Source organism: Stegostoma tigrinum, chromosome 34 (genome assembly GCF_030684315.1).
Source record: "Stegostoma tigrinum isolate sSteTig4 chromosome 34, sSteTig4.hap1, whole genome shotgun sequence".
In the NCBI taxonomy this organism is placed as follows: Eukaryota; Metazoa; Chordata; class Chondrichthyes; order Orectolobiformes; family Stegostomatidae; genus Stegostoma; species Stegostoma tigrinum.
The window spans coordinates 26,200,266-26,219,019 of NC_081387.1; the positions used below are offsets into that span (position 1 = coordinate 26,200,266).

Sequence of the window (18,754 nt, forward strand, 5' to 3'; positions counted from 1 at the left end):
TGTAACTGTCCCTGCATCCATCATTTTCTCTGCCAGTTCATTCCACACAATCCATTCTGTGTGTAAAAATGTTGCCCCTTGTTGTCCTTTTAAATCTTTCTCCTCTCACCTCAAAAATGTGTTCCCTTGTTTTGGACTCCCCCACCCAGGTGAAAAGACCCCTGTCATTCACCCTGTCCATGCCCCTCATGATTTTATAAACCTCCATAAAGTCACCCCTCAACCTTCGACACTCCAGGGAAATAAAGTCCCAGCCTATCCAGCCTCTCCTTTTAACTCAAACCTTCTATTCCCAGTAACAACCCGATAAATCTTTTCCGAACCCTCTTCAGTTTAATAACATTCTTCCCATTACAGAACAGAACTGAACAAAATACTGCCTAAGAGGCCTCATCAATATCCTATACAAACTCAAAGAGATGCCCAACTCCTATATGCAAAGGTCCAAGCAATGAAGGGAAGAGTTCTAAAATCTTTCTTGACCACCCATCTTCCTGTGAATTTCAGTTCTGGTCTCACCAAGGCCTGACACAGCTGGAGTAAGACTAGTCCTTTGCAATAAACGCCAACGTTCCCATTTCCTTTCCTAACCACTTGCTGCACTTGATCTTTGCAAGTTGTGGAAAGGACAACATGTGTTGCTCATCCCTAACTGCCCCGGAGCTAAGTACCTGTCAGGCTATTCCACAGTCAGTGAAGAATCAACCTCATTGCTGAAGGGCTGGAGGACAGATTTTTTTTTAAAGTCAGTAATATGATGAGGGCATCACTGCCTGGACTAGCAATATTGCCCATCCCTAGTTGCCCCCCTTGAGAAGGTGGGAGTGAGCTGCCTCCTTGAACCGCTGCAATCCATGTGCTGTAGGTTGACCCACAATGTCCCTTAGGGATGGAATTCCAGGACTGTGACCCAGCAACACTGAAGGAACGGCAATATATTTTTGAATGAGGATGGTGAGAGGCTCAGAGGGGAACTTGCAGGGGGCTGGTATTCCCATGTATCTGCTGCCCCTTGTCCTTCTGGATGGAAGTGGGTCGTGGGTTTGGAAGGTGCTGCCTGAGGGTCTTTGGTGAATCCCTGCAGAGCATCTTGTAGATGGTACACACTGCTGTGAATGAGCGTCAGTGGGGCGAGGGAGTCGGGTGTTTGTGGATGGAGTGTTCGTCAAGTGAGGGCTGCTCAGTCCTGGATGGTGTTGAAGTTCATGAGTGTTGTTGGGGCTGCCCCCATTCAGGGCAAGTGGGGGGTATTCCATCACATTCCAGATTCTTGTTGGATTAATCGGTCGACCTCACTGGGGAGAGGCCATGGCCTCATGGCATTATCGCTGGACCCAGGTAATGTTCTCAGGACCCAGGTTGGAATCCTGCACAGCAGATGAAGGAATTTGAATGCAGTTAAAACCTGGAATGAATAATCTAATGATGACCGTGTATCTATTGCTGATTGTCAGGAAAAACCCATCCGGTTCATTAAAGTCTTTTAGGGAAGGAAGCTGCCATCCTTACCTGGTCTGGCCTATATGTGACTCCAGACCCAGAGCAACGTGGTTGACTCTTAACTCCCTCTGGGCCATAAATGCTGGTCTCGCCCTTATCCCATAAATGAATTTTTAAAAAAAACTCCTGAGGCAAAAGAGAAGGGACTCCTGTCAAGAGCAGCAAGAATTCCATAACTCAAGAAAGTCCGGGATTATTGCCCAAGAGGGATCAGGGAGCCTCTGGGCAGACTCGAACGTGGGAGCTTTGATTAATAGGCAGAGTGTGAAATAGCAAGGAGGAAAGCCTTAGTCTGCAGGATGAGATAGTCAGGACACAGACCTTTATTGGTCAATGCATCAAATACAAGAGCCCGATGGAGCTGTATACAACATTAGTGTGGTCACAGCTGGAGTACTGTGTGCAGTTCTGGTCATCCCTCTATGGGAGGGATGTGATTGCACAGGACAGGGTGTAGAGGAGATTCACCAGGATGTTACCTGGGACACAATGATTAAGCTATAGAGATAGACTGGAGTTCTTTTCCCCGGAGCAGAGAAGGCTGAAGGGGTGGGGGAATCTGAGTGAGGCATACAATGTTCTGAGGGGCACAGAGACTACCCTAGCCCTGAACAGAATGGTCAAGAACCAGAGCAACCAGGTGTAGAGCTGAATGAACACGGCAGGCCAAGCAGCATCAGAGGAGCAGGAAGGCTGACGTTTCGGGTCTGGACCCTAAATAAGCGAAGGCACTGTTTTAGCAGCAGAAGATGCAGGAGCAGAGACGGCTCACTGACTCTGCTCCACTGAGGGAAGAGAAGAAGGAGGAGATTTGGAGGGATTTAAGGAAAAAAGGACTTCACACCCAGGGTGGGGGTGGTGAGGGCTAGTATCTGGAACTCACTTCCTAAAAGGGTGGAAGAGGCAGAAAACCTCAAAAACAATTTAGATGAGCATTTGAAATGCTAAAAAAAATCAGTTAGTCATTGAGTGCTAAAAATGGGATTAGGATGGATGGATATTTGGTAACCAGTATAGAAACTATGGGCCGAAGAACCTCTTTCCATGCTGTAAAGTCTCTAGCATGGGGGTACAGCTAGATGCCCTTTCTGTGGTCTCTTTTTGGTCATTTTGTTGCCAGTGTTAAACATTCGGTGACATATTTCCAGTACTGAACAACAGAGGCTCCTCTATTCTCCTCAAACTCTGTGAAACAAAGGAGGAATTACCTTTTGCCAGACTTGTGTTCCTCTGGCACACCTTCGGTATTAAATATACTCCTTGTTTAATGCAATCACCTAGGTTTTAATCAGCAGAGGAGTCATTTATTATCTTCAGCGCTCCTTTCAGAGAGGAAGCCAGGGCTTAGCTGAGCTTAACTGTGTGGAAAATATGAGACTGAACTGCCATGGCCTGTCAATGTTTACATGGCCACAGGACCTGCATTGCCATGTCCACTTGTTGCTTTCTCCCTTGCTTTCTCTCACTTTGCCCTCCCCTGGGGAAGCTAGCTGCCCGTTTCGCACAGTTAGATTTTCTGCTCCAGTCGGTGAGATCCCTTTTTACTGCCCTCTCTTCCAACTTGTTAATGAATCTAAATCCTGCTGGGATTAAAGGGAGTGAGATTCGCAGAGAGGAGAGAAGGCAAAGAGTGACGTACACGAGTGGCATTTCTCAGAGGTTTCCTCTTGGGATCTCTGCCCTTTCCTAATCTTTCAAAATGTGGAGGGTCACACCAGCTACAAGGGAGGATTGCTGAAATGGACAGGCTCACAACAGATCTACTGCAAGAGAGATCTGCAGGCAGGCTTTGGAGAAAGATTGGGAATGGGAGACTGATTGGACAAAGAGCTGGTCCAGGAACACTGGGCAGAATGGCCTTCCTCTGCACTGTAACATTACACGATTCTATGACGCCTGACCTCCTGCGCTGCTGATCTTGCTGTCTATCTTCTTGCCATCACCCAGCTGTCTTACGGGCGTATGGTTCACGTGCAGAGAGAGACCTCAACGGTTCGGCTTCGATTCCCAGACTCGCTGTCGCCTCAAGCTCTCCCCCTCAGTGACTCTGAAATTAAACTCAGCACCAATTCCCTCTCTCTCCCTGCGGATCATGGAGATGAGTGTTTGGGTGCAATTTTGATGTAAGATGATTGTTGGGGAACAGATGGGATTAATGACGGTGCCCAGTGTGCTCTCCCAGCTTGAATTTCTGCCCCCCACCATTTGATGGTGCAATATTGCTGGGTGGGCAACAGGGAAAAGCTACTGTTCTCCCTGATCAAATAGTCATGTTTCCTTGGTTTGCTTCCAAGTTTTTACTGTTTCTCAACTCCCAGTTTTGCTGTCCCTGCCTTCAATTCCTTCCTGTACCTCTTTTATCTGGATTTGTACAGGCTCCTGTTGCCATCTGATGCTTTATTTTCTCTATTTCCATGCCAGCTGTTGTTGGCACGGTGTCACAACATATTGGACTATCCAGGCTTGTGCCAACAACTGGCAAGTAACATTCGTGCCACACAAATGCCAGGCAATGTCCATCTCCAATTAGAGGCAACTTAACCACTGCCCCTTCAATGGCATTACCATCGACGAGTAACCCCTCACACCAATCACACCACGGCCCCCACCACCGCTATCAGCCCCCTGAAGGTTTCCTTTGACCAGAAACTCAACTGGACTAGACGTACAAGTATTGTGGCTAAAGTTCAGAGGCTGGGAATCCTGCGGTGAGTAACTCGCCTCCTGGCTCCCCAAACCCTGTTCCACCGTCTACAAGGAACAAGGCAGGAGTGTGAGGGAATACCCCTCCCCCGACTTGCCCCTGGATGGGGGTAGCCCCAACAACACTCAAGAAGCTCGACACCATCCAGGACAAAGCAGCCCCCGCTCAATTGGCACCACATCCACAAACATCCCACTCCCTCCCCCCCACCGACGCTCAGTCGCAGCAGTGTGTACTATCTACAAGATGCTCTGCAGGGATTCACCAAAGACCCTCAGGCAGCACCTTCCAAACCCACGACCCACTTCCATCCAGAAGGACAAGGGACAGCAGGTACAAGGGAATACCAGCCCCCTGCAAGATCCCCTCTGAGCCCCTCCCCATCCTGACTTGGAAATATATCCCCGTTCCTTCAGTGTCGCTGGGTCAGAATCCTGGAATTTCCTCCCTAAGGGACATTGTGAGTCACCCCAAAGCACATGGACTGCAGCGTCTCAAGGAGGCAGCTCACCACCACCTTCTCAAGGGGGGCAATTAGGGACGGGGCAATAAATGCTGGGCCCAACCAATGACACTCACGCCCCACAAATTACTTTTTTTAAAAATCTCCCTCTTGTCTAGGATTTATCCCAGAACTTCAGAAGCTCCATGTCAGTGGTGATTATATTCTCGTTTCCACAATCTCAATCTAGAATGGCTCCTGACCCAGGCAAAGGGCAGCGATCTGCTGGGAACCTGATAATTATCTCAATACTGCCATCGACTGTTCCCTGACATCTCAGCACCAGCTTCCCCAGGGCATGGTGCCCTCAGTAACACCCAACCACGGCCATTATCTGTGACCAATCAGGAAACACCAAGTACCCAAATAGCATTGATTTATTTACAGGAATACATAAGCACAGTGAATAGTGCACAAAGTTGTCATTCACTGTTACACATGCCAGAACTAAAAGATTTAACAAAACTAAAAAGTAAGAATGAAAGAAAAGCTGAGATTTCAGAGTCCCTAAGCCCAAATCCGCAATGATGCAGGTACCTGGGCCCAGCCTGTGTGTCCCACCACTGCTGCCATCTCTGATTGCCAAGGGGGAAACTCCACAGCCATCACCATAGGTAGGCAATGCCACCCGCTCTCACCTCCGTCACCACCTCACCAGCCCCACTCTCACCGTCACTGCCTCACCGTCCCCACTCTCACCGGCCCCACTCTCACAGTCACTGCCTCACCATCACCGTGCCCACTCTCACTGTCACTGCCTCACTGTCACCATTCACACTCTCACCATCGCTGCCTCACCATCCCGCCTCTCTCCGTCACTGCCTCACCGATGATCATCAGACACCATTTCCGCCACCTCCAGCAAGATGCCACCAATGGACACATATTCCCCTCCCCTCCCTTGTCCGCCTTCCGCAGGGACCATTCCCTCCGGGACACCTTGGTCCACACTCCCTTCACCCCCAACACCTCCCTACAGCCCTACAGCACCTTCCCCTGTAACTGGCAACACCTGCCCATTTACCTCGCCCCTCCCCAGCATCCAAGGGCCCAAACATACCTTCCATGTGAAGCAGCACTTCCCAGAATCTAGTCTCCTGCATTCGCTGCTCACAATGTGGTCTCCTTTACATTGGGGAAACGAAGCGTAGACTTGGTGACCGCTTTGCAGAGCATCTACATTCTATTTGCAAAAAAGACCCTGAACTACCTGTTGCCTGCCACTTCAATGCACCATTCTGCTCCCTGGCCAACATCTCTGTCTCTGGTTTGCTACAGTGTTTCGGTGAAGCCCAGCACAAGCTGGAGGAACAACATCTCATTTTCCGCTTGGGGACCCTACAGCCCTCCGGACTCAATATTGAGTTCAATAACTTTAGGGCCTAAACTCTCCCATGTCCCAGCCCCCACCCCACACACCAGGCCTTGTTACCACAGCCTGTCACCACACACCCTCTGTTGTTAGTCACTAACAGTCCCCAATAACAGCTATTCACCCTCCCAGCCTGATCGTTAGCAGCTCCTTTGTCTGTCCAACTGTCTTTCCCCCTCTTTGGGCCCTATCCTGTCGTTTACTCTCTACCCCACCCAACTCCCTAATTTCTGCACTTAAACTGATGCTTTCCCCGCCATCAGTTCTGAGGAAGGGTCACTGGACCCAAAACGTTAACTCTGTTTTCTCCTTCACAGATGCTGCCAGACCTGCCGAGCTTTCCCACTGAGTTCCATTTTTGTTCCTGATTTCCACGTCGACAGTCATTTTGGTTTTTCTGAAGGAGGTATGGTGTGGCGCAGCGCTGGCCTGGCAGGGTAAGGACAAGTCGCTTCAGAAGCTGCCACGAAGCGTGAGAATACCAGACTCCCGTATGACAAGGATGGTGTTGATTCAATTAGAGCCCGGCTACCATCTCAACATAAAACAAAGCATGGTTAATAAAGCTGACCTTTTTATTACCATCTGTAAATGGTAAGAGAAGACCACCTATATTAGATCTTTAGCTTTCACCAGTTGTACATTCTCTGTATTCAGGTGGAGTACATTAAGCAGGGATTTCGTTGAGTCCCTACCAATAGACCAGCCTGAAAATGTGATGATTGGAGTTTAGAGATCTACATTTGTAATGCATAAATCTGTAAGTAAATGCAGGGGTATGTGAAGATTGGATCTGGTTTGATCCTTTGCTACCTTTTCTTTCTGGAATCCTTTGACTAAAAAGGAAAACTTTAAGACCCTCTCCATTTCGGGAACCCATGGCAAAACAACCAAACTCTGTTTTCAAGATAATGAAATGTGAGGCTGGATGAACACAGCAGGCCCAGCAGCATCTCAAGCACAAAAGCTGACATTTCGGGCCTAGACCCTTCATCAGAGAGGGGGATGAGGTGAGGGTTCCGGAATAAATAGGGAGAGAGGGGGAGGCAGACCGAAGATGGAGAGAAAAGAAGATAGGTAGAGAGGAGAGTATAGGTGGGGAGGTTGGGAGGGGATAGGTCAGTCCAGGGAAGACGGGCAGGTCAAGGAGGTGGGATGAGGTTAGTAGGTAGGAAATGGAGGTGTGGCTTGTTGTGGGAGGAAGGGATGGGTGAGAGGAAGAACAGGTTAGGGAGGCGGGGTGAGCTGGGCTGGTTTTGGGATGCAGTGGGGGCAGGGGTTGAGCTGGGCTGGTTTTGGGATGCAGTGGGGAGAGGGGATGAGCTGGGCTGATTTTGGGATGCAGTGGGGAGAGGGGAGATTTTGAAGCTTGTGAAGTCCACATTGATACCATTGGGCTGCAGGGTTCCCAAGCGGAATATGAGGTGCTGTTCCTGCAACCTTCGGGTGGCATCATTGTGGCACTGCAGGAGGCCCATGATGGACATGTCGTCTGAGGAATGGGAGGGGGAGTTAAAATGGGTTGCGACTGGGAGGTGCAGTTGTTTGTTACGAACCGAGTGGAGGTGTTCTGCAAAGCAGTCCCCAAGCCTCCGCTTGGTTTCCCCAGTGTAGAGGAAGCCACACCGGGTGCAATGGATACAATATACCACATTGGCAGATGTGCAGGAGAATATCTGCTTAATATGGAAAGTCATCTTGGGGCCTGGGATGGGGGTGAGGGAGGAGGTGCGGGGGCAAGTGTAGCTCTTCCTGCAGTTGCAGGGGAAGGTGCCAGGTGTGGTGGGGTTGGAGGGGAGTGTGGAGCGGACTGGAGAGTCACGGAGAGAGTGGTCTCTCTGGAAGGCAGACAAGGGTGGGGATGGAAAAATGGCTTGGTGGTGGGGTCGGATTGTAGATGGCGAAAGTGTCGGAGGATGATGCGTTGTATCCGGAGGTTGGTGGGGTGGTATGTGAGAATGAGGGGGATCCTCTGGGGGCGGTTGTGGCAGGGGCGGGGTGTGAGGGATGTGTTGCGGGAAATGCAGGAGACGCGGTCAAGGGCATTCTCGACCACTGTGGGGGGAAAGTTGCGGTCCTTGAAGCACGTGGATATCTGGGATGTGCGGGAGTGGAATGCCTCATCCTGGGAGCAGATGCAGCGGAGGTGGAGGAATTGGGAATAGGGGATGGAATTTTTGCAGGAGGGTGGGTGGGAGGAAGTGTATTCTCGGTAGCTGTGGGAGTCGGTGGGCTTGAAATGGACATCAGTTACTAGCTGGTTACCTGAGATGCAGACTGAGAGGTCCAGGAAGGTGGGGGATGTGTTGGAGATGGCCCAGGTGAACTTGAGGTTGGGGTGGGAGGTGTTGGTGAAGTGGATGAACTGTTCGAGCTCCTCTAGGGAGCAAGAGGCGGCGCCGATACAGTCATCAATGTAACGGAGGAAGAGGTGGGGTTTGGGGCCTGTGTAGGTGCGGAAGAGGAACTGTTTTCAGTCTAGCTTTTGGCTTTGAGAAGACAATTGCTGCTTTGAGCTGAATGTTTCATTCACGTAATCATCACTTTGTAGAATATAATTAGTAACTGATTAATTTTATATACTTACGCTCCAGCCTAGTGCTTACAGTTAAATAGCAAACAGGTTTAGCATATTTGGTCAAAAAATAATCACATATTGGTTGCAACATTATGGGAGTCAAGATTTTGAAAGTGGTCCCATTCTATCTGTAGAACAATAACTGATCTAAGGGCAAAATGTGCAGTTGAGCAGAGATGAAGTGTGTGTTTCGTTCGTCAGTTGTCGACTGACAGAAGAACATGCTCAGGTCAATGGCAAAAGCAATTCTCTTCTTCTGTGGGATCCTTAATGTCTACCCACGTGATCTAATATTGTCCCCTCTTGAGATGACAGCTCCCTCGTCCATGCAGCATTCTGTCAGTGTTGCACTGAATTCTCAGCTCAGATGACAAGCCAGAACTCTAAGCCTCAGGGTCTGTGGACCCAGGGCATGTTTCAGGACCCCATTGCAGCCCGGACACGGTGAATTTCATGGGAATGGCGGGAAGTTGATTTTTGGATGTCCACTCTGCCGAGGTGTCCAACTCTGAGTTGAAGTCAAACTGTTCCATAGGACTCATCTGGCTAACTGTCTGACAGAAGACCTCAACTTGAATTCCTGAGTAACTGGGGAGTTTCCCTTAAAATCACTACAGCCAACTCCTCCCACACCATGAGCCCCACCAGACCACTCCTCCCAAACACTGACCCATAGTGCTGCGGCTTCATGGGAGAGCAGAATACATAACTGATAATAACGTGTGGAGCTGGATGAACACAGCAGGCCAAGCAGCATCTCAGGGGCACAAAAGCTGACGTTTTGGGCCTAGATGGTTTAACAGGAGGTCACCACACCTCAGGCCAGGTTGAGCTGACAGGATCATTAATAGATGCCCCCACTCAGATCAGGAATTGAATCTGTGCTGTCAGTGTCCCTCTGACTCACAAACCCAGGCAACAGAGCTATTGCACAAGGTCGACAGGTTTTGGAAATAAGGAAAGGTGATTAGATTCCAGACGTCAGCCTTTGACGTTTGCAATGATCTACTCCAGGGAGATTAATGGGAATTGGTATTTCCTCCTGGTTTTTGGACAGTTACATCAGTGGCTGGCACCAGCAGAGATAAACAAAAGCCGCAAACCACCCAGAGAGAGGGAGCAAAGATAAAAACACCAATTAGTAAATGTCTTTCATGCGTCCAATTAAGTATATTTTTAAACCGTTCATGAAAATACATAGAAACTTGCCAAGTAGGCAAGATAAGCCCCTCATTGTTGTTGCTTCTAGGAATAGTTTATGTTCGGAATTTTACATAGCACAACACCTATACTGTCGCAAACTGTATGGTCCCAAAAATCGCCCCATTTCTATCCCCCTCCCCTCCCCATATCTATCTCCTCTTCCAGCCTAGCAATCCTCAAGGTAACTCCATTCCCCTATTCCCACTCACGTCTTGACCATCCCCGACATCAATTGCCCAATCATTTCTGGTCATCATGGAAAAGTGGATCTGAAATGCTCCAAGGCAGAAACTAAAGCAGAATACTGGAAATCTGAAACAAACACAAACCAACTGGAGATAACAAGGCGTAGAACTGGATGAACGCAGCAGGCCAAGCAGCATCAGAGCAGCAGGAAAGCTGACATTTCGGGTCTGGACCCTTCTTCTTCAGAAAAAGGGTTCTTCAGACCTTCAGAAGAAGGGTCCAGACCCGAAACATCAGCTTTCCTGCTGCTCTGATGCTGCTTGGCCTGCTGTGTTCATCCAGCTCTACACCTTGTTATCTCAGATTCTCCAGTATCTGCAGTTCCTACTAACCCACAAACCAGCTGGAGAAGCTCAACAGGTCTGGCAGCACCTGTGCAGGGAGGAACAAGAGTTAATTTTTCGATCCAATATGGCTTTTCCTCAGAAGAAGTTCAGTTTTGTGTTGATTATAATGTTTTAACAACAGCTCCTAGGATTTCTTAGCTGTGGGTCTCCCTCATGTCCTGTAGGGAAGGAAATCTGCCATCCTTACCTACATGTGGGGTCTACATGTGACTCCAGGATCATAGCTTTGTGGTCACTTTTTAACCTGCCCTCTGAAATGGCCCAGCATGCCCCCTCGGTTACACATATATGAGAAAGAGCAAGTCACTCAGTGCCCAGTGAAACAGTGGAGGGTGCCTCATTGAATGTCTTTAAGGCAAAGATAGATTTTTGAACAGTAAAGGAATTAAGGGTTTTGGGGAGCATGAGATTAAGTACTCAAGGGTGTGCAACAATGAAATCTAATTCTGATTCTGCATACTTAACCAATAGTCTTGCATCCCCTCAGTCATCAACAATCTATCCTCCTTTGCCTTAAAAAAATATTTTAAGTAGTACCAAACTGCTAGTTAAGGAATAAAATGGGCAGGACAGACCCAGTTGGGGTGATGGTACAGAGGAGAGTGAGTCATCAGCATTAACCTTATGAAGCCTTTTGACAATTGGTCAAACTCGGGCAAGGACACCTCCCACCGCTTTCCACCCAGTGCCCTCTCTCAGTTAATTCAACAGTCCCTCTCAACTACTGAAAACCACTTCCACGATGCGCTGAGGTGAACCTGAGTGGAGGACATTGTTAGGTGGATCACTTGGTTGATAAATCTGTCAATGAGAGAACCCCTATAGTCCACATTCCTCCTACAGTCAGGTGGAAAGTGAAAGTCACTGAATGTTGATAACAAAGTGTGGAGCTGGATGGACTCAGCAGGCCAAGCAGCATCTTAGGAGCGCAAAAGCTGATGTTTCGCGCCTAGACCCTTCATCAGAAAAGGGGGAGGGGGGAGGGTTCTGAAATAAATAGGGAGAGAGGGGGAGGCACATTGAATATGGATAGAGGAGAACATAGGTGGAGAGGAGACAGACAAGTTAAAGAGGCAGGGATGGAGCCTGTAGAGGTGAGTATAGGTGGGGAGGTAGGGAGGGGATAGGTCAGTCCGGGGAGGATGGACAGGTCAAGGAGGCGGGATGAGGTTAGTAGGTGGGAAATGGAGGAGCGGCTGAGGTGAGAGAGGGGATAGGTGAGAGGAAGAACAGGTTAGGCAGGCGGGGATGAGCTGGGCTGGTTTTGGGATGCAGTGGGGGAAGGGTAGATTTTGAAGCTGGTGAAGTCCACATTATTACCATTGGGCTGCAGGATTCCCAAGCGGAATATGAGTTGCTGTTCCTGCAAACTTCGGATGGCATCGTTGTGGCACTGGAGGAGGCCCAGGATGGACATGTCATCTAAGGAATGGGAGGGGGGCTTAAAATTGTTCACGACTGGGAGGTGCAGTTGTTTATTGCGAACCGAGCGGAGGTGTTCTGCAAAGCGGTCCCCAAGCCTCCGCTTGGTTTCCCCAATGTAGAGGTAGCCACACCGGGTACAGTGGATGCAGTATACCACATTGGCAGATGTGCAGGTGAACATCTGCTTGATATGGAAAGTCATCTTGGGGCCTGGGACAGGGGTGAGGGAGGAGGTGTGGGGGCAAGTGTAGCATTTCCTGCGGTTTCAGGGGAAGGTGCCGTGTGTGGTGGGGTTGGAGGGGAGTGTGGAGCCGACAAGGGAGTCCCGGAGAGAGTGGTCCCTCCGGAAAGCAGACAAGGGTGGGGATGGAAAAATGTCTTGGGTGGTGGGGTCGGATTGTAGATGGTGGAAGTGTTGGAGGATGATGTGTTGGAACTGGTGGGGTGGTACATGAGGATGAGGGGGATTCTCTTTTGGTGGTTATTGTGGGGACGGGGTGTGAGGGATAAGTTGCGGAAAATGCGGGAGACACAGTTGAGGGTGTTCTCGACCACTGCGGGGGGTTGTTGTGGTCCTTGAAAAATGTGGACTTCTGGGATGTATGAGAGTCGAATGCCTCATCCTGGGAGAAGATGCGGCAGAGGCGAAGGAATTAGGAATAGGGGATGGAATTTTTGCAGGAAGGAAACCAAGCGGATGCTTGGGGACCGCTTTGCAGGACACCTATGCTCGGTTTGCAATAAAAAAAACGGCACCTCCCAGTGGCGAACTATTTCAACTCCCCCTCCCATTCCTTAAATGACATGTCCATCCTGGGCCTCCTGTAGTGCCACAACGATGCCACCCAGAGGTTGCAGGAACAGCAACTTATATTCCGCTTGGGAACCCTGCAGCCCAATGGTATCAATGTGGACTTCACAAGCTTCAAAATGTCCCCTACCCCCAAAACCAGCCCAGCTCATCCCCACCTCCATAGCCTACTCTTCCTCTCACCTGTCCCCTTCTCCCACCTCAAGCCACACGCCTATTTCCCACCTACTAACCTCATACCATCCCCTTGACCTGTCTGTCCTCCCCGGACTGACCTATCCCCTCCACGCTCCCCACTTACACTCTCCTTTACTGGCTCCATCCCCCCACCTTTAACTTGTCTGTCTCCTCTCCACCTATCTTCTCCTCCATCCATTTTCGGTCCGCCTCCCCTTCTCTCCCTATTTATTTCAGAACGCTCTCCCCCTCCCCCTTTTCTGATGAAGGGTCTCGACTCAAAATGTCAGCTTTTGTGCTCCTAAGATGCTGCTTGGCCTCCTGTGTTCATCAAGCTCCACACCTTGTTATCTCAGATTCTCCAGCATCTGCAGTTCCTATTATCACTGAACGTTCGCTGCTTATCAGAGAATCCACCCATAAAGCAAAGTGAGTCAGCATCTTTAATGAAGATTAAGCAATTAATGCAACATTTCCTAGTAATAGGGTCAAACCTCAGAGTTTCAATAGTCAGTGACGCTGAGAGTAGAACCAGGCTCACAGATATGAACAAGGGAAAGGGCTGAAAGAGAAAGAAGCCAGGATTGTGAGTCGAAAGTATGAAGGCCGGAGAGAAATAAATTGTTCTTTTTGTTTTGTGTCGGTAAACTGGGTGGGGTGGTGGCTTGTTTTAGGAGAAAAGGTTGGACAAACTGGGCCTGTTCTCCCAGGGGTTTAGAGTGAAGGGCAAATTAGTTGAAGTGTACAGGATCCCGATTATTTTATCAAGGTATACATGGAGGAGATCATAGAACAGCTACAGTGCAGAAAGAGGTCATTTAGCCCCTTGGGTCAGCAACAACATCCCAAATAGCATCCCACCACGTCCCCATAACTCTGCATTTCCCATCTAGCCTCCACAGCACTGGACACTACGGGGCAATGCCCCACAGCTAACCCACCTAGCCAGTACATGTTTGGACTGTGGGAGGAAACTGGATCACCCGATGGATACCCACGCAGACACAGAGGAATGTGCATACTCCACACAGTTGCTCACAGGTGGAATCGAACCTAGGCCCCTGGCGCTGTGAGGTAGCAGTGCTAACCACTGTGCCACCGTGCCACCCCTGTTTGGGTCAGCCTTGAGCCAGGGTGCAGTGTTCTAAACTGAAGGCTCACCCTTTCGGTCCAGGGACGAGGAGAATTGTTTCCTGTCCAATGGTTGTGTGAGTTTCTACCTTTGTGCTTCAGAAGGTGATGGAGAAAGGATCATTTCATATTGGTAGGAGCGAGCTTTATTAGACATGGAAATCAGGAGTTAACAGTGGGTTGAGGAAAATGTGTTTGATTTGATTTAGTTTCATGTGTACCTCAGCACAGTAAAATGGTTCGTTCTATGAGCAATGCAGGCAGATCATTAGCAAGCAAGGACATGCAGATCATAAGGTGCTTAGACATAGTGAGCCATACAGGTTATGTAAGTTAGAGAGGCCCATTCAGCAGTCCAATAACAGCAGGGAAGAAGCTGTTCCTGAACTTCTGTACCTTCTGCCTGACAGAGAAGGCTGGAGGAGATCATTCCGACGGTGTGATGGCTCTTTGATGATGTTGGCTGCCCTTCCCCAGCAGTGAGCTGTGTAAAATGGAGTCCACGGATAGAAGGTTGACTTCTGTGATGCTCTGGGCTGTGCACACCACCTTCTGTAGTTTCTTACGGTCCTGGGCAGAGCAGTTCCCGTACCAGGTACAGTATGCTTTATATGGTGGTAAGGGTCCTTACCGCCTGAGGAAGAAGAAGCATTGTTGTGCATTCTAGTATGTCGCATCTACGTGGGATGTCCAGGACACAACCCATGATCCTCTTGAATGACAAAGCAGGCTCCAATGGGCTGATTGGTCTTCTGAATGGTTGGTATGAGCACCGTGACTGCACAGACAGTGAGCAATCCCCTGCAAGGTCACTGCAAACAAACACAATCAGGTTTCAATTCATAGATAATGGGGACTGCAGATGCTGGAGAATCCAGGATAACAAAGTGTGAAGCTGGATGAACACAGCAGGCCAAGCAGCATCTCAGGAGCACAAAAGCTGACGTTTCGGGCCTAGACCCTCTCTGATTAAGGGTCTAGGCCGGAAACGTCAGCTTTTGTGCTCCTGAGATGCTGCTTGGCCTGCTGTGTTCATCCAGCTTCACTCTTTGTTATCCAGGTTTCAATTCATTTCAGTTTAATATTTCCTAGCTGTGTTGTTGTTGAAAGTAAAAAGCTAAACAAAAAGGGAGAGCATTAGCCTCATTGTAGCTCCATTGCAGCTTTTGCTGCTTGTCTGTGAGTGCTGGGGAAATGTTAATGTCAGTCCTTCACTAATGCCAACTCTCTGCTTCAACATTGGCTGTTAATGTGTATGTCAGGTACATCACAAGCACTTCAAATATCAGAGTACATCGGTCTCCCATACAGGATAGAGGGAACATTATCACTCTGTCTGAGCACCTGATGATCTGTATGTCCTTGCTTGCCAATAATCTGCCTGCATTGCTCACAAAACGAATCTTTTCACGGTACTTAGGGACACATGACAATAAATCAAATCAATCCCACACCCCACTTCATTTAAGAAATACTGGAGAAAGCTTGGAAGTCATGTTACCGCTGTACAGGACATTGGTGAGGCCACTATTGGAATACTGCATTCGATTCTAGTCTCCCTGCTACAGGAAGGATGATATTAACTTGAGAGGGTGCAGAAGGATGTTGCCAGGGCTGGAGGGTTTCAGCTGTGGGGAGAGACTGAATAGACTGGGGCTATTTTCCCTGGAGCTGAGGCTGAGGGGTGACCTTATCGAGGTTTATACAATCATGAGAGGCATGGATAGTCCTAGGGTAGGGGAATCCAAAGCTAGAGGGGCATAGGTTTAAAGTAGGAGGGAAAAGATTTACACATGGTTGTGCGTGTAATGGAATGAGCTGCCAGAGGAAGTGGTGGAGGCTGGTACAATTACAGCATTTAAAAAGGCATCAGGATGGGTACATGAATAGGAAGGGTTTAGAGGGATATGGGCAGAATGCTGTAAAATGGGACTAGGTCAGCGTGCCGATGAGTTGGACCAAAGGATCAGTTTCTGTGCTGTATGATCTATAATTCTAACAAGATGGATACAGGAAGGATGTTCCCGAACCAGGTGGTCACAGTCTAAGGATAAATGATAAACCATTTCGGGCTAAGATGAGGAACAATTTCTTCACTCAGAGTGTGGGGAACACATGGAGTTCCCCAAAAAAGCAGGCAAGACCGAAACATTGTATGATTTCAAGAACGAGTTGGTGAGAGCACTTGGCGTTAAACGGACCAATGGACATGGGGACAAACAGGAAGTTTGTATTGAATTGGATGATCAGCCGTGGTCATAGTAAATAAGAGCAGTTTCAAAGCAGGGAGTGGCCTACTCCTGCTCTTTTTTTAAAGTGCTCCTCTGTTTGACTCCGCAGAGAGAGAGGCCGCTAAGACTACAGCTTGCAGTCATGTTCTGGTGTTGGCCATCAATGGAAATCTAATGTTAAACTGTCACTCTGGGCAAGGAATTCTGGGTACGGTAACAAAAGTCCAGTTCTGGACTCGTTTTGGGAAATTTTCCCAACAGTTGATCAGTGTGAGGCGTTGAGACCCGATAAATGGAGACAAGATCTTCTGAATCATGTGATGACATTGTGTTTGTTGGACTGTGGGCACTTTCTGAAGGCAACATAACCTCGTTCACCATTATCTACATTGTGATCATCTCCGGCCAGAACACTTTCCAATCAGCTTCTGACCGCTCTGGAGAGGGTGATAATTTTCCCTGAGGCTGACTGTAGGGGAATCATGGCGTCAACATAAGGAATAGGCGCTAGAGTAGGCCATTCAGCCCATCAGCCCCGCTTCGCCATGGCTGATCTGCTCCATCAACTCCACTTTCCTCCCTTTTCCACCATTTCTGCTAATGGACCCCAATAAAGCCTGGTCATTCGCAGTCGGTAGCACATTTCAGGAAGAGACTTCCAACCTCAGCATACTCTGATTGATGAGGAATATTTGCCCAAATTTTCCGTAACCAAGAGGTTATGGTGAAGCTGTACAAAACTCTGGTGCGGCCGCACTTGGAGTATTGTGTACAGTTCTGGTCACCGCATTATAAGAAGGATGTGGAAGCTTTGGAAAGGGTCCAGAGGAGATTTACTAGGATGTTGCCTAGTATGGAGAGAAGGTCTTACGAGGAAAGGCTGAGGGACTTGAGGCTGTTTTCGTTAGAGAGAAGAAGGTGGAGAGGTGACTTAATTGAAACATATAAAATAATCAGAGGGTTAGATAGGGTGGATAGGGAGAGCCTTTTTCCTAGGATGGTGACGGCGAGCATGAGGGGGCATAGCTTTAAATTGAGGGGTGAAAGATATAGGACAGATGTCAGAGGTAGTTTCTTTACTCAGAGCGTAGTAAGGGAATGGAACGCTTTGCCTGCAACGGTAGTAGATCCGCCAACTTTAGGTACATTTAAGTCGTCATTGGACAAGCATATGGACGTACATGGAATAGTGTAGGTTAGATGGGCTTGAGATTGGTATGACAGGTCGGCGCAACATTGAGGGCCAAAGGGCCTGTACTGTGCTGTAATGTTCTATGTTCTAAAAAAACAGCGTCCATGAAGATCCGAGCAGAATGGGAATGTATGGAGATATTTTTCCCTGGGGATGGGGACACTGCCCATCCTTGTTCCAAATGGCGCATCACCAGGGCGATCCCTCATCTGTCAGTGTAAATGCCGCTGATTGTTCAAGCTGTCTTCAGTGTTCATGGCTGACTGAAAGTAATTTGCTTGTGTGGGAACAGTGTGTCCAGCCATCAAGTGGGAGATATGGGTGAACGATTGATTGTCAGCTGGGAACAGGCTGGCAATGCCTAAGCACAAGTTGGAAAGGAGAGATGAATGGCTCACGTTCTCGGTTTGGCTTTGTCGCCTTGGAAACAAGGGTCATGTTTTAATGTTCGCCTTGTTTCCCTCACACAAACAACTCCAAGCTCTGGGTCAGACCATTGAAGAAATAAAGTTCATGATGGATAGGCAGATATATCACCAGAGATATAAATGAAAGCTGCTGTTCCCTGACATTAAAATAATGGAACATCAGAATAAAGTAAGACTTGAATTTATAGGGAGACTTATTAACAGGTCACAGGCCACTTGGCATTTAGTGTATGAGGTGTAAGGAGTTCTGTTCTGCAAAGGCTGCTGGTCACATCCACAAACCTGTTCGTGAGTCTTGGTAAGGCTAGGGATAGGTCAAGGAGTGAGACCACAGGGAGAGAACAGAAAACTGCAGTTGAGCCGATGATCAGCCGCAATGGTGTCAAATGAACGAGCAGGCTGCAGGCTGCCTCCTGCTTCTGTGGATTACATTTCTCAAATCCAACAGGAGGGGTAAAATATAGTTTTAAATTCAATACATTTTAGTCCCATGTCCTCAGCAGATACAGTTGGGGTTATCTCTGAGAGGTCATGAGCCAGCCCAGTTTCCAGACCTCAGAGCCCAAACTCTAACTGCATGGCACAATTGTGTGGAAGCAGGCCATTCAGCTCATCAATTCACACCACCCATCTGGAGGGCAGCCTAACGCAGAGCCACCCTCTCCCCTATTCCCGTAACCCCGCATTTCCCACGGCCAATCCACCCTAACCCGCACATCCCTGGGCACTATGGGACAATTTAGCACGGCCAATCCACCCTAACCTGCACATCCCTGGGCACTATGGGACAATTTAGCACGGCCAATCCCACCCTAACCTGCACATCCCTGGGCACTATGGGACAATTTAGCACGGCCAATCAACCCTAACCTGCACATCCCTGGGCACTATGGGACAATTTAGCACG

The 18,754-nt window shown here is 48.8% G+C and overlaps 1 protein-coding gene and 1 long non-coding RNA gene across 6 annotated transcripts in view; one reads left to right on the top strand and one right to left on the bottom strand.

Moving 5' to 3' along the window:
- Positions 1–6,863, top strand: part of LOC125467677 (uncharacterized) — a 28,425-nt gene extending 21,562 nt beyond the window's left edge. The window contains exon 2 of the long non-coding RNA XR_007250682.2: positions 6,396–6,863. This is a non-coding gene — a long non-coding RNA (uncharacterized LOC125467677). The remainder of the gene's footprint in view (positions 1–6,395) is intronic.
- LOC125467672 (claudin-4-like) overlaps positions 1–18,754 on the bottom strand; it is a 60,123-nt gene that overhangs the window by 7,889 nt on the left and 33,480 nt on the right. For 3 of the 5 annotated variants that reach the window (XM_059639735.1, XM_059639736.1, XM_048563822.2), the window contains one exon: positions 14,393–14,808. The exons of the other annotated variants lie outside the window; for them this stretch is intronic. The gene's annotated coding sequence lies outside the window, so the exon portion shown is untranslated. The remainder of the gene's footprint in view (positions 1–14,392; positions 14,809–18,754) is intronic. 5 annotated transcript variants of the gene reach the window in all.